Consider the following 13,041-nt stretch of genomic DNA (forward strand, 5'->3'; position numbering starts at 1 on the left):
CTTGCTCTGTAGACCAGGCTGGCCTTGAACTCAGAGATCCACCTGCCTCTGCCTCCTGAGTGCTGGGATTAAAGGCATGTGCCACCACCACCCAGCCACTCTTTTCTCATTTGTTTTAACTTTTGTGTATATTACACTTACTTGCAAAGGGGTCACAGTCCAAACGTTGAGAACCATTGGATTAGAAGGTGTGTCCTTGTTGGAGGAAGTATCTCTTTCTGCTTCCTGGCTGCAGATCTTGATAGAGAACTCTCGGCTACTCTCCAGCATCATGCCTGCCCACACGCCGCTATACTTCCTGTCATGATGAACCTGGAAGCCAGCCCCAATTTAATATTTTCCATTATAAGAGTTGCTGTGGCCATGGTGTCTCTTCACAGCAATGGAACATTGATTAAGACAACCGACTTCTGCCTCCTAAAGTTCCATAGAGGAGCCATAGTGTTTACTACTGGAGAACTAGTGTTCAGAATGTGAGTCTATGGGGGTATGTCAGATTTCACATCAACAGCTGGATAGTGGGTGAACTGATCTTGAGGCTGCTTGTGGGTAGAGGGCACTCACCTGAGCATCACAAGAGAGGTGGTTGAAGCTCCTCCCATTCTGTGTGGTCGAGGACACTGAACTAAGTCTGAAGGAAAAGGCAGGACTTAGTCAATCTCTTTGCCAAGAGGTAGAACAGCTCAAAACAGAAAGAAGAGCTTCATAGTGGGAACTGGGGCCTCCTCCTTGTAAAAGGGAAGTTGGTGACTTTACAGGCTCCTCTGCTGTGCCTGGCCTCCTGCGTCATGCAGGCTCCAAGCTATTGGCTGTCCAGTGCCCTGTGAGGAGCTGTGTGGTCCTCACACCCTGCTGATGTTTCTCTGGGAGGTCTGGCCACACGTTTGCAGGAAGCTAAGGGACTGGGGTCCAGGGCCCCAGTGCTGGGAAAAGGCTCTGTCTATACAGACCTGTATGTGGTTACCATCTGCTTGAGCTGGTTACCCATCACATGTAACCCATCACTGACCTATGCTGAACCATTATTGCCATTTCATTTCTGTTACTATGATTATACACACACACACACACACACACACACACACACATGTGTATATATATATACTAACAAAGCACCTTAGGAGAGAAAGGGTTTATTTCAACTGGCCGTCGTCCACCATGGTGGGGAGTCACAATGACAGGAACATGACGCAGCTGGTCACATCACTTCCACAGTTAAGAGTAGTGAGAAACGAATGCATGCATGCTCCCTGCTCAGCTAGCTGGCTTGCTTACCTATTCTCTGCTTGATTTCTGCATACAGTCAGGACTCTCTTGGTGAGCTGGGTCTTTCCAAACAGATAATTTAATTAAGACCAGCTTTCACCGGCATAGCCACAGGCTAACCCAATTTAGACAATCCCTCATCAAGGCTCTCTTCCCAGGTCCTTCTGGGCTGTGTCAAGTTGATCAAAACCCCTCAGAGAGGACTGACAGCAGGCCCTCTAGGGCTCTGATTTCCTTATTTGTACACAGGAGATTCGGGGCTAGAAGATAATGCAAGGCAGGCCATAGTAAGAGTGGGAGCTTGCGATGGCATCGGGACAGGACCTGAGTCAGTCTGTTTCATTACTTCCTAGGCTGTGGAATGGGCATGGTGTTGGTGCCACCCAGGGCTGCTGACGCTGGCCCAGGCACTGCCCAGCACTGTACGATAAGGCACTGTGACATGACTAATGGTCCTTTGTCATCTCCGAGGGCAATGCACATTGTTATCAATCAGCCATGATTAGCTATGAATTTGAACCTTTTAGGAAAGAAGCCTGAAGGTGGTGGCTACCCCAGGGACCCCAACTTGGCAGCTCTGCCGCCTTAAACACTGCCAGGTCTGGTAGGTAGGGGAAGGACAGATAAGCCCTCTCTCCAGGGGAACTTAGATCTGGGTTGTCCCCTCTACTAGGTTCCTTTTTTCTGGAGAGAGGAGGTTTTGTTCCACCCCAGCAAAATGATGAGAAACCCTGCCCTTGTCAATGATATGCAGGAGCGTTTCCCAGGGTGAGGAAGATCATCAAAACAAGCACGTTGTATTAGTTGCTTCCTAGTGTTGGGATAAACACCATGAGCAAAAGCTACTTGGGGCAAAATGCATTCATTTCAACATAGAGATTACAGTTCCTCATGAAGTCAGAGCAGGCGCTAAAGAACTAAGGCAGAAGCCATACTTTCTGCTTACTTCCCCAGCTCTCTCAGCCTGTTTTCTGACAGAACCCAGGGCTATCTGCCCATGGGTGGCACCATCCGCCGTGGGATGGACCTTCCCACATCAGTGATTAATCAAGAAGATGTCCTCACAAACTTACCTACAGGCCAAACTGATGAGGGCATTTTTCTCAAGTGAGGTTCCCTCTTCCCAGATGACTGTTGCTTGTATCAAAGTTCATTAAAAAAAAAACTGTAAAAGAGGGTGAAATGTCATGATAGCTCAGAGACTAAGTCAGGATAATACAGAGTTCAAGGCCATGCTGGATTTCAAATCAAGACCCTGTTTCAAACAACAACTTAAAACACACACACACACACACACACACACATACACACACACGGTAGGGCTGTGTCCTTCAGGCAGCAGTAATGAGGAGCTGCAGGACACACGCTGTCTAGACATACGTCAGCACCCTAGAACAGAAGGGCCTTGGAGAAACCTGTATGATATTGGTGGTTAGTAGCCTCGATTGTTGAGCACAGGAAAGAGAATGCAGGAGGGCTCGTGGGAAACAATGCCAGCTCAGCAAACCTTCTGCAAATCTAAATGAATCCACAAAAACAAAGTATTAACCTCAAAAAATGCACATTTTTTTGGTAAAAACAAGTGATCATAGAAAGACTGTCATTTCAGAAATAGCAATAGTTTAGATATTTTTAATTTATTTTTCTTAGAAGTTTTTTATATTTTTAAAATTTTATTTTATAAGTGTTTTGCCTGCACATATATATGGACACCATACATATGTCTGGTGCCCAAGGAGGTCAGAAGATGGCTTTGGATTACCTGGAACTGGAGTTACAGGTGGTTGGGAGCAGCCTTGTGGGTGCTGGAAACTGAACCTGGTTCTCTACAAGAGAGGCAAGCACACTTAATCACTGAACCGTCTCTCCAGCCCCTAGAGGTTTTTAGTTTTGTTCCTTGAAGAAAAACTCTTGTTCTTTTGACTGGAGAAATGGTTCAGTGGCAAGGAGCGTGTGTGCTCACAGAGGACCTGAATTCAGTTCCCAGAACCCATGTCAGACCCCACTACTTTCCTGCTCCCCATCCTCTCCTAACAGCACCGCTGATAGTCCTGAGGATGCACCCACATCATGCATGTGCCCCCACATCTCTACATGGTTAAACATGAAGTAAAAGGGAGGAAGAAGGCTGACAGGGGCTGACAGGGAGGGAGGGAGAGAGGGAGGAAACAGGAAATAGCCACAAAGCTCAGACACAAACAGACACACCTGGCAAGCCATAACAACTGGGTAGACTTTCGCAGGGCATCCTGGGCCCAGAGGAGCAGAAAGCTGGGATCCCTTAGCCTGAATCTGCCCACCCTGACTCAGGTCCCACTGTGCCAGTTTCTTTCTTTGTTGCTGTCTCCAAACTCCTAACAAAGCAATTTAAGGGCGGCGGTATCCTGGCTGATTCACTGGCTAAAGTCAATCGTGGCAGAGCAGACATGGCCATGCAATAGCTCTAGCTTTGTTGGGAGGGTTCCAAGGCTACTTGCTCACATTTCTACTGATGAGAAAGCAGAGACAAGGCAGGAAGGCAGGCAGCCTATACTCTACAGCACCCCCTCTGTCCAGCTGCCTCATCTCCCATTCAGCAACAAGGCTGAATTCACTGTAGCCTGTTTGGCCTGGCCCTTTCTGTTCTTAAAACATGTCCCCTCTCTGACACCACAACTACTCTAGTCTCTCTCTCTCTCTCTCTCTCTCTCTCTCTCTCTCTCTCTCTGCCATTTCCAATATAGCAATTCTCTCTGTGTGTCTCTCGCTGTAGTGGCATTTCGTATTTTAATAAATCAAATTTGCCTGAGAATCAGAAAAGTAAAATAGCCACACTGCCAGCCTTACAGACAGGGCAGCAATAGCACATGCCTTTAATCCCAGTAACTACACTAGTTTGCCATAGAAATTAGGCAGTAGTAGTGCACACCCCTAATCCCAGAACTAGAGGATTATCAAAGGGGAGGCGACGCTCTAGTCTCAGCTGAGAATCTCCAGATTCCTGGAGGCAGGATCACCACTTCCGACTGAGGTAGAGGTAAGAGCCAGTGACTGGATGATTTACTTTTCTGACCTTTCAGGTTGAATCCCAATTTTTATCTCTGAGTTTTTATTAATTGTGCTTTACTTGGCACCTAACTTTTGGGGCATGAATTTACAAAAAAGCCGTTTGCCTGAGGGCTTTTAGCCACCAGTCCAGGCCAAAACTGGGATTGGAATTCCAGCTCTAAGAACTGGAACCCAGACCCAGACACCTGGGTTCCAGAGAAGCACTAGCGTCCCAGCTCCCATCTGCCCCAGCTTAGCTTCCTCTCCTGCCACACCAGTCCTTGCCACCAGTCCACAGGGCACCACACAGCTTCCCACACCTTGGCAGTCCTCCCCGCCACAGCATCCTGTGGCTCCTGCGGTCCCATGGCTTCACCCCATCCCCACATGCCTGTGGCTCCCATATGGCTACCAGGGTTTCTCCTGACGTCTGTGACCCATGTGCAACTGCTGCATGGCTTCCCTGTGTCTAACAAAATTCTGTTCAGTTTGGTTTTGAGCTCTGCTTAGAAACTCCACTGATTTTTCTGGCTCACATCATTGTTACACCTTAAAATTCTCAACTAAACCAGAATCTTAACAGAGGCAAGTCATCTGCTAACTATAATGTTTTTCAATTTGTAATCCACTTCTAAGATAATGCCAGATAATATCTCCATTCAAGAATTTAATAACCTCTCGTTTCTTTCGTGGATGGAATTTTGGGAGAGGTATATGACCTACCTGGACTTAAACGTTCTTAGCCATAGCTTCTATCAGTTTGATAATTCATATTATACCTTTAAAGAAATGGTTTGTTAAGAGTCAAGAATGAGAAACTTTTTAAATTCTTATTACTGAGCTTTACATTTTTCTCCAGTCCTCTCCTTTCCTCTCCTCTCCTCTCCTCCCCTTTCCCTTGATTCTCATGCTCCATGTTTACTCAGGAGATCTTGTCCTTTTCTAATTCCTATGTAGATTGATCCATGTATGTCTCTCTTTGTTTTCTAGGTTGTCTGGGATTGTAAATTGTAGCCTGGTTTTGCTTTGCTTTATGTCTAAAAGTCACTTATAATAAGTACATTTTATATTTGTCTTTCTGGGTCTGGTTTATCTCACTCAATATGATGTTTTCTAGATCCATCCATTTGCCTGAAAATTTAAGATGCTATTTTTTTTTATGCTGTAACTAAGGTGATTCAACCAGTGGGCCCTCTGCAATCTGAAATTTCTTTGCTTTCCTTATTTTCTAAAGGATGACCTCTTACTGTTATAGATTTAAAGATTGTTTCTTCACTATACCTATACCAGAAAAGGGCAGAGAAAAAATTGGCTTAACAACGCCTACTTATAATAATTCTCAGCCTGCTAATAGATATCAATAGAAGGTTCTGACACAAGGAATGTTAATTAGTCACACCCTGTGCTAATATTTTTAAGTCAGCCATTGGAAATAATATACAAGCAAGTTCCTGAATCTATAGTTAATTTAACATTGCATGGATGACATTTTGCTACTTGATTCAAATGTAGAAAAAAAATGTTTGAAGAAGAAAGTTTTGGGAGCTGGAGAGATGGCTCAGAGGTTAGGGGCACTGACTGCTCTTCCAGAAGTCTTGAGTTCAATTCCCAGCAACCACATGGTGGCTCACAGCCATCTGTAATGAGATCTGGTGCCCTCTTCTGGCCAGCAAACATACAGACAGACAGAACACTGTATACATAATAAATTAATATATCTTTAAAAAAAGAAAGTTTTACCTTGTTGAGAATTACAAAATGTTCCTGAAAAATACAGAGATTCTGTCAATTATCTAGGTTATAACATATATTTCTAGAAAATTAGTACACAAAAATTGCAAATTAGGAGAGACTAATTGCAGAGTGCTAATGACTTTCAAACATCGCTAGGAGACATTTCCAATCTTTAGCCCATTACTGGGATAAAACCTGATCAACTAATTCATTTGAACAAAACTTAGATGGTGACTAATACTGAAATAGCCCCAGGGATTTATCAGATGAAGCCAAGAGAGACTTGACTTTGATTCAAGAGGAATTACAGAAGGTAGATATGAATCATATGATCTGAATCTTAAATGCACTCTGGTTATATTTCCCTCCAAATATTCCCCTACAAAAACTTTAATACAGACAGAAGATATTATCTTAGAATGAATCTTTCACCACATTAACTGAGTAAAAAATTTAAAACTTAGGTGGAAAAATTCTCTGAATTAATTATAAAGTGAAAATTGAGACTTCATCAATTAGCAGGTAGAGATACAGCAGAAATTATAGTGCTTTTTACTAATGACGAAATTAACAAATTACTGGAAGAAAGTGAACCTTGGCAAAGAACTTGTACTAATTTCTTGGGAGAGACTAATAACAACTATCCCAAAAGTAAGAGAATTTGACTTATAAAGAGAACTAATTTGGTCCTTTCTCACATTGTATGAGAAAAACCAATAACTAGAGCCCCTACATACTATACTGATACAAATATAACAGGAAGGTCAGGTTACAAATCAGAAGATTTAAGTAAAGTGAAACAAAGCCCTTATGGTTCTGTCCAAAAGTCAGAATTATATGCCATTCTAATGGTACTAAGGGGTTTTAAAATCTTCTCAACATAGTTACTGATTCTCAATATGCAGAAAGAGTTCTTTTGCATATTGAAACTGCTGAATTGATACCAGAAGAAACAGAAACAACTTTATTATTTATTCAAGTTCAAGATATAATCAGGATAGTCTTCGTCCCATATACATAACACATATCCAATGCCATATGGGTCTTCCCTGTCCTCTAGCACAAGGTAATGCAAAAATTGATCAATTATTGATTGAAAATATGCTGAAGGCCTCAGAAGTTTACAAAAAAAATCATGTCAATTTGAAAGGTTTAAAAAAAAGTACTTTTCCATTACATGACAACAAGCCAAAGAAACTATAAGGAGATATCCTACTTGTTCTTTATACAACCAAACACCAAAACAGTACTCAAAGGAATGAAACACCTAAAGGGTACTCAAAGTATGAAATATGGCAGAAGAATGTGTTCCATTTTGTAGAATTTGGAAAAGTAAGATATGTACACCACACCATTGATACTTATTCAGGTTTTCAATTGACAACTGCGTTGAGTTCAGAAAAGAATGGTTCTGTAATCTCACATTTACTAGAAGTTATGGCCATCATTGGTATACCTGTATATGTAAAGGCAGACAATGCTCCAGCATATGTCTCTAAGAAAATGAAAAGGCTTTTTCCTTATTATAATATGAAGCATGTTACAGGTATACCACACAATCCTACAGGTCAGGCAGTTATAGAAAGAGCAAATAAACTATAAAAGATATGTTAAGCAAACAGAAAGGGATGATAAAGACTTCCAGAAATGGACTGTATAATGCTTTGTTAAACTTGAGTTTTCTTAATGCTAATGAGAAAGGAACAATGACTGCAGAGAGACACAGGGGAATAGAAAAAGATTCTGAATTAAATCAATTAGAGTATTTTAAGGATGTGTTGATCCCAGAATAGAAACCAGGAGATGTGCTATACTGGGGAAGGAGTTTTGCTCTTGTTTCCATAAGAAAAGAAAAGCTATGGATACCATCAAAATTAATCAAGCTTCAGTTTGAAAAAAAGAAACCTTTTGAGAAAGAGAAATGACAGCTCATCCACAGAGATGACAATCCACAGGTTGTAAGGAAACCTCATAAGGGTTGGAGTAGGATTCTGTTCTTGTCTGTTCAAGAAAATACCCATCTTCCAAAAGTCAAGAGACCCTGGACATCTGAGGCCTAAAGAAGAAAAGATGGCTATCCAGAAAGAGTCAACAAGCAAGGAGAACTCTGATTTATGATACCAATATCCTTAAGAGGGTAAAATCTCACTACCTAGACTTACATATCTCCCTACTTGTCAATACAATGGTAGTTGCAACTCACTTAAAAATCAAAGCTGGCTTTGGAGTTGGACGGTGACTCTCCTCTAAATCTGATCCTGTTGTTAGAAGAAGACTTCAGAGTTTCTGTCTCATATCAGGAGCCATCTGCTATGGAAAAGAAGGAAGATAAAGTTCTAGGGACTAAGGCTTTCAAAATTCTGCTTTCACAACTTTTACTTCACCCCATACCTAGTTTCATATCTATGGTTCCTTTCTTTGAATATATATCTACTGGAATTCAAACTTTTATTTTGATATAAATAATGTTCAAGTTTTACATAGTTCACAATAAATTCTCCTACAGTAACTTTTGACGTCTCCAGGAAGAAGATGATTCCACAATGATTCCACTTGGTTCATATGACTGGTTCATATGCCATTCAACTGACAGCACCACTTAATGATCAGCTTTAAACTACAAACTGCTCAGAACAATTTTGAAGTAGCTAAATGAAATAATTCAGCCTCACAGAGTACTCTAGCAAGGACTTGAGACAAGCCCTGCATTTTCCGAATATGCATAGACTGGACAAAAAAAGGATACAACTACCCCTCTCAGGACTTGACAATTAACCAAAATTTTTCTACCAGGATCCCATAACAATATTATCACCCCCAGAAATCAGAAAGTAACTTTAAGAATACCATGCCCACATTGCCAGAAGGTGTAGTGGGTGGTTTTTGGTCATTCAATGGATTATGGATATTATAGATAGAATAAGATAAAAGGGTTTATTGTTTAATCTACTCTGAAAAGCAAAAGGGAGAATATAGACACAATCACAATTAGATAAAAAAGTAGATTATTAAGTCTTCTTTTAAAAGGCAATTATTAGTTTTAAATGTTTTACATTGGATTGAACTTTTGTATATTATATACAAATTTTGTATATTTATACAAATTTGAGATTAATTTTGTTAAAATATACTATACATACATTTCTAATATTGTTCAAGGTATTGTACCTATAAAATTTACATTTATTATGCATTTTAAAATTTAATGCTAATTTATAGTACTTGAAAATTATTATTACTAACTGTTTAGGATCATGAGAAAATATAGGCTAGTAGTTAGTCACTTAGTATTATTGAACTTGTAGTCACATTAGGTATGTTTTCACGGTGAAACAAAGATATATGTAGATAGACAAGTCAACTTTAAACACTTCAGAGATCTACAGAATATGGCATTTAATTGTTTTAATAACCTAGATTCTTCTTTTTTATGACAATGAGACATACCAGGTCCTGGCAGTACCAATATACTTCAGAGAAGATAATGGGAATTGCTTTCTTTGTGGTAAAAGTAAGCCACAAAGAATGGGTAAGAAAATACCCTTGCCTCAACTACTGACAATACGCTGTCCTAATTGGACAAGCAAGACACAAAAGAATGTGACTGTCAAACATGGCCAAGACAAGGAGGAACAGCCCTTCAGAATGTCCTCTTCACAGAAAAATCTGTCAGATACACTAGGTTTGCATACTGAAGATGGAGTGCCCCAACATTGCAGAGAAACTTTGGGTGAGTGTTCAGGTAGCCAGTTGTTTCTGACATTACATTTGTTGTGAAGTTCCTTGTTTACACTTCCTGCTTACTCAGTTAATATTATTTCATTCTTGGGTCTCTTAGGGAGCTGAAGACTAGATAGCTATAGTTTTCCTTGTTTACCTGATGCAAAAGCAAGTTATGATAGAAAGTAAATTAGGTACATGAACATGGACTCCTCAAGATAGAATAGATATACAGTATTTTCTCTGAATTTGTCAAATGCAAATGAATTAGATGTTCATGATGTATTTATTGCCTGTATATATTGTATATAGTTATTGTACTTATTGTATATATTTTCTCCTATATTAATTATAGCCTTCTTTTTATTTTAGAAAAAAATGTGAAAGTAGTATCATTGCATTTGTATTTTAATAAATAAAAATTGCCTGAGGATCAGAAATGTAAAATAGCCACACTGGACAGCCTTACAGACCAGGCAGCAATAACACACACCTTTAATCCCAGAGCCACACTAACTTGTCATAGAAACCAGGTAGTAGTGATGCATAACTTTAATCTCAGGACTAGAGAGGATTAGAAGACAGGAGGGACAGCTCTCACTTTTTGTTTCCTGGTACCATTGTCCCTCTTCATATAATATAGTCATCTCCATTTTCCCCCCTATTGTGGAGTCACTCTGTAGCCTGAAACTTAGTGTGCAGTGTAGGCTGGCCTGGAACTCAGTATATATCTGTCTCATCCTCCCTCATGTTGGGATTATGAACATAGCCACCATGCCCAGCTCCATCCTTTTTTCTTCCTTTCAAATCTTCAGGTTACACTATGTACTCACTCATAAGTGAATATTAGATGTAAAGCAAAGGACAACCAGTTGTAATCCATGACCCCAGAAAAGCTATGTAATAAGGAGAACCCTAAGAGATACATATATGGATCCTTCTGGGATTGGGAAATAGACAAGATCTCCTAAAAAAAATGGGAACATGGGGAGTGGGTAGAAGGGAGAGCAGAAGGGCAGGGGCAGGGGAGAAGGGGAGGGAGGAGGATAACATAAGGGAAAGGGATGGAAAAGTTGGGGGAAGGACAGAGAGGGAGAGCAATGAAAGAGATAGCTTGTCTAGATGGAGGCTCCTCATTCTTTTCCCTACTGCTTAGACCTGAATAATCACACAAAACTATATTAATTGCAACACTGCTTGCCCAAATCTCAGGCATATTTCTAGTTAGCTCTTACACGTTGAATTAACCCATCTCTTTTAATCTGTGTATCACCACAAGGTTGTGTCTTACTGGTAAAGGTGTGGCTTACTGGTAAAGGGTGTCTGTCTCCTTCAGCAGCTACATGGCAGTTCCTTGACTCCACCTACTCTCTTTCTATATCTCTGTTCAGATTTCCTGACTGATTTTACTCTACTGAGCCATTGGTCAAAACAGCTTTATTCATTAACCAATAAAGAGAACACTTATATAGAAGAACTTCCCACAATAATCTTGAATGAGGGACCTATTTGGGGCTACTGTGACACATGGCACCAGAGAAATTCCCAGAAATCCACAAGAATGATTCCAGCTAAGACCCTAAGCAATAGTGGAGAGGGTGCCTGAACTGGCCTTCCCCTGTAATCAGATTGATGACTACCTTAATTGTCATCATACATCTTCATCGAGCTACTGATGGAAGCAGATGCAGAAATCCACAGCTAAGCACTGGGCCAAGCTCCCAGAGTCCAGTCATAGAGAGGAAAGAGCAAAGGGGTCAAGACCATGATACCCACAGAAACTGTTGACCTGAGCAAGTAGAAGCTTACTGGCTATGGAGTGATAGTGGGGGAAGCAAGCTAGGCCCTCTGAATGTGGGTGACAGTCATATGGTTTGGACAGTCTGTGTGACCACTGGCAGTGGGACTAGGATTTATCCCTAGTGTTCGAATTACCTTTCTGGAGTACATTCTTTTTGGAGGAATACCTTGCTTAGGGGAGAGCCTTTGTCCTGCCTCAGAGAGATGTGTCACACTATGTTGACTCCATATGGGAAAACTAATCCTCTCTGAGGAGTGGTTAGGGGTGGGGTGGTGGAAAGGTGGGGTGAGCAGGAGGAGAGAAGAGAGAGGGAACTGGGATAGATATGTAAAATGAGAAATGATTGTCTTATGGAGAAAGATAGATAGATAGATAGACAGACAGACAGACAGACAGATGGATAGATAGGAGTCTAAGCTTATGTTAGTAGAGGACTGGTCTCCATCACTCCCACAGAGGACCCTTACCTCAGCTATTCCTGGAAGCACCCCACCCTCACTTCCACACGAGACTTCATAGGCTTCAGCCTCCTACTCTGCAGCATCTTATGGCCCCTGACCAGGCTCCTGTAAAGGGAAGTGGACGTGCCGGGCTGAGCGTGGATCAAGAATGGAGTGGGGAGAGGCAGATACTACAAGGTTGTGCATGGATCAAGAGGCCAAAAGGTGCTGGGAATGTTTAATGGTTTTTGCATGTTTGATATTGGGTGTCAAGTCCCACCCTGGACCATCTGCCCTCTGCCTGCCTCTGACCTGAGCTGCAGACTGGGGCAGAATACCTACTTCACCTACACACTAACACCCCCTTATGCCTTGGCATAATCCCCAAGGACTCTGGCTGGCTGGCTCCCTGGAGCACCTATGGGGTCCACCCACTCAGCACAGAGCTTCCTTATTGTCACCGCCACATCTAGGACACAGATGAGGAGTCAGGAATCTCAGGTACCATTTGGGGAGGAGATGCCACAGAAGAAACGACACTCTCAAAAGTCAGCATGATCAAGAAGAGCTGCTCACTCATGCAATGTAATTTGGACTGTAGCCTAAGAAAGTGGGGAGCAGTGAAAGTCATTGTATAAAAGAGGGTTATGGCCACTGGAAACCTCTTTGACAGAGGTGTGGAGCGGGGTGGGGGAGGGTGCGCAACAAGGGCCACAAGAACAAATTCATTTTCTATTCATCTCTGCTCACAAATGTAGGTGAACAGCTGAAAGCAAGAGTCCTCGACACATAGCAGGTGCTCACTAAATATTTCTTAGCTGATTCTATTTGCTTAAGTCAATATGATGGTCACAAATATCCCAGAGGAAAAAGAGGAAGGACACTTGGGCTGAGGAATCCTTATTCAAATGCTTAGCACCACAAATGCTTCAAGTTTTATATGTGAAGTATTCTGCAAATTCATGACGAGGTATCTTCCGGGAAGTTCAAGTGTGAACAAGAACTGAATGTGTTTCATGCACACTGAAATGCAGAGCCCGAGGTGGCTCTTAC

General features: G+C 41.6%; 1 long non-coding RNA gene across 1 annotated transcript; it reads right to left on the minus strand.

The window, feature by feature from the left end:
* Positions 1–147: 147 nt before the first annotated feature.
* On the minus strand, positions 148–2,798 carry LOC148118432 (uncharacterized). The gene is made up of 3 exons (XR_015736039.1): positions 2,340–2,798; positions 565–631; positions 148–312 (listed from the first exon to the last, which is right to left on the minus strand). It is a non-coding gene; the product is annotated as an uncharacterized LOC148118432 (long non-coding RNA).
* Positions 2,799–13,041: the final 10,243 nt, after the last annotated feature.

Source organism: Myodes glareolus, chromosome 22, assembly GCF_982192425.1.
Source record: "Myodes glareolus chromosome 22, mMyoGla1.1, whole genome shotgun sequence".
Lineage (NCBI taxonomy): Eukaryota > Metazoa > Chordata > Mammalia > Rodentia > Cricetidae > Myodes > Myodes glareolus.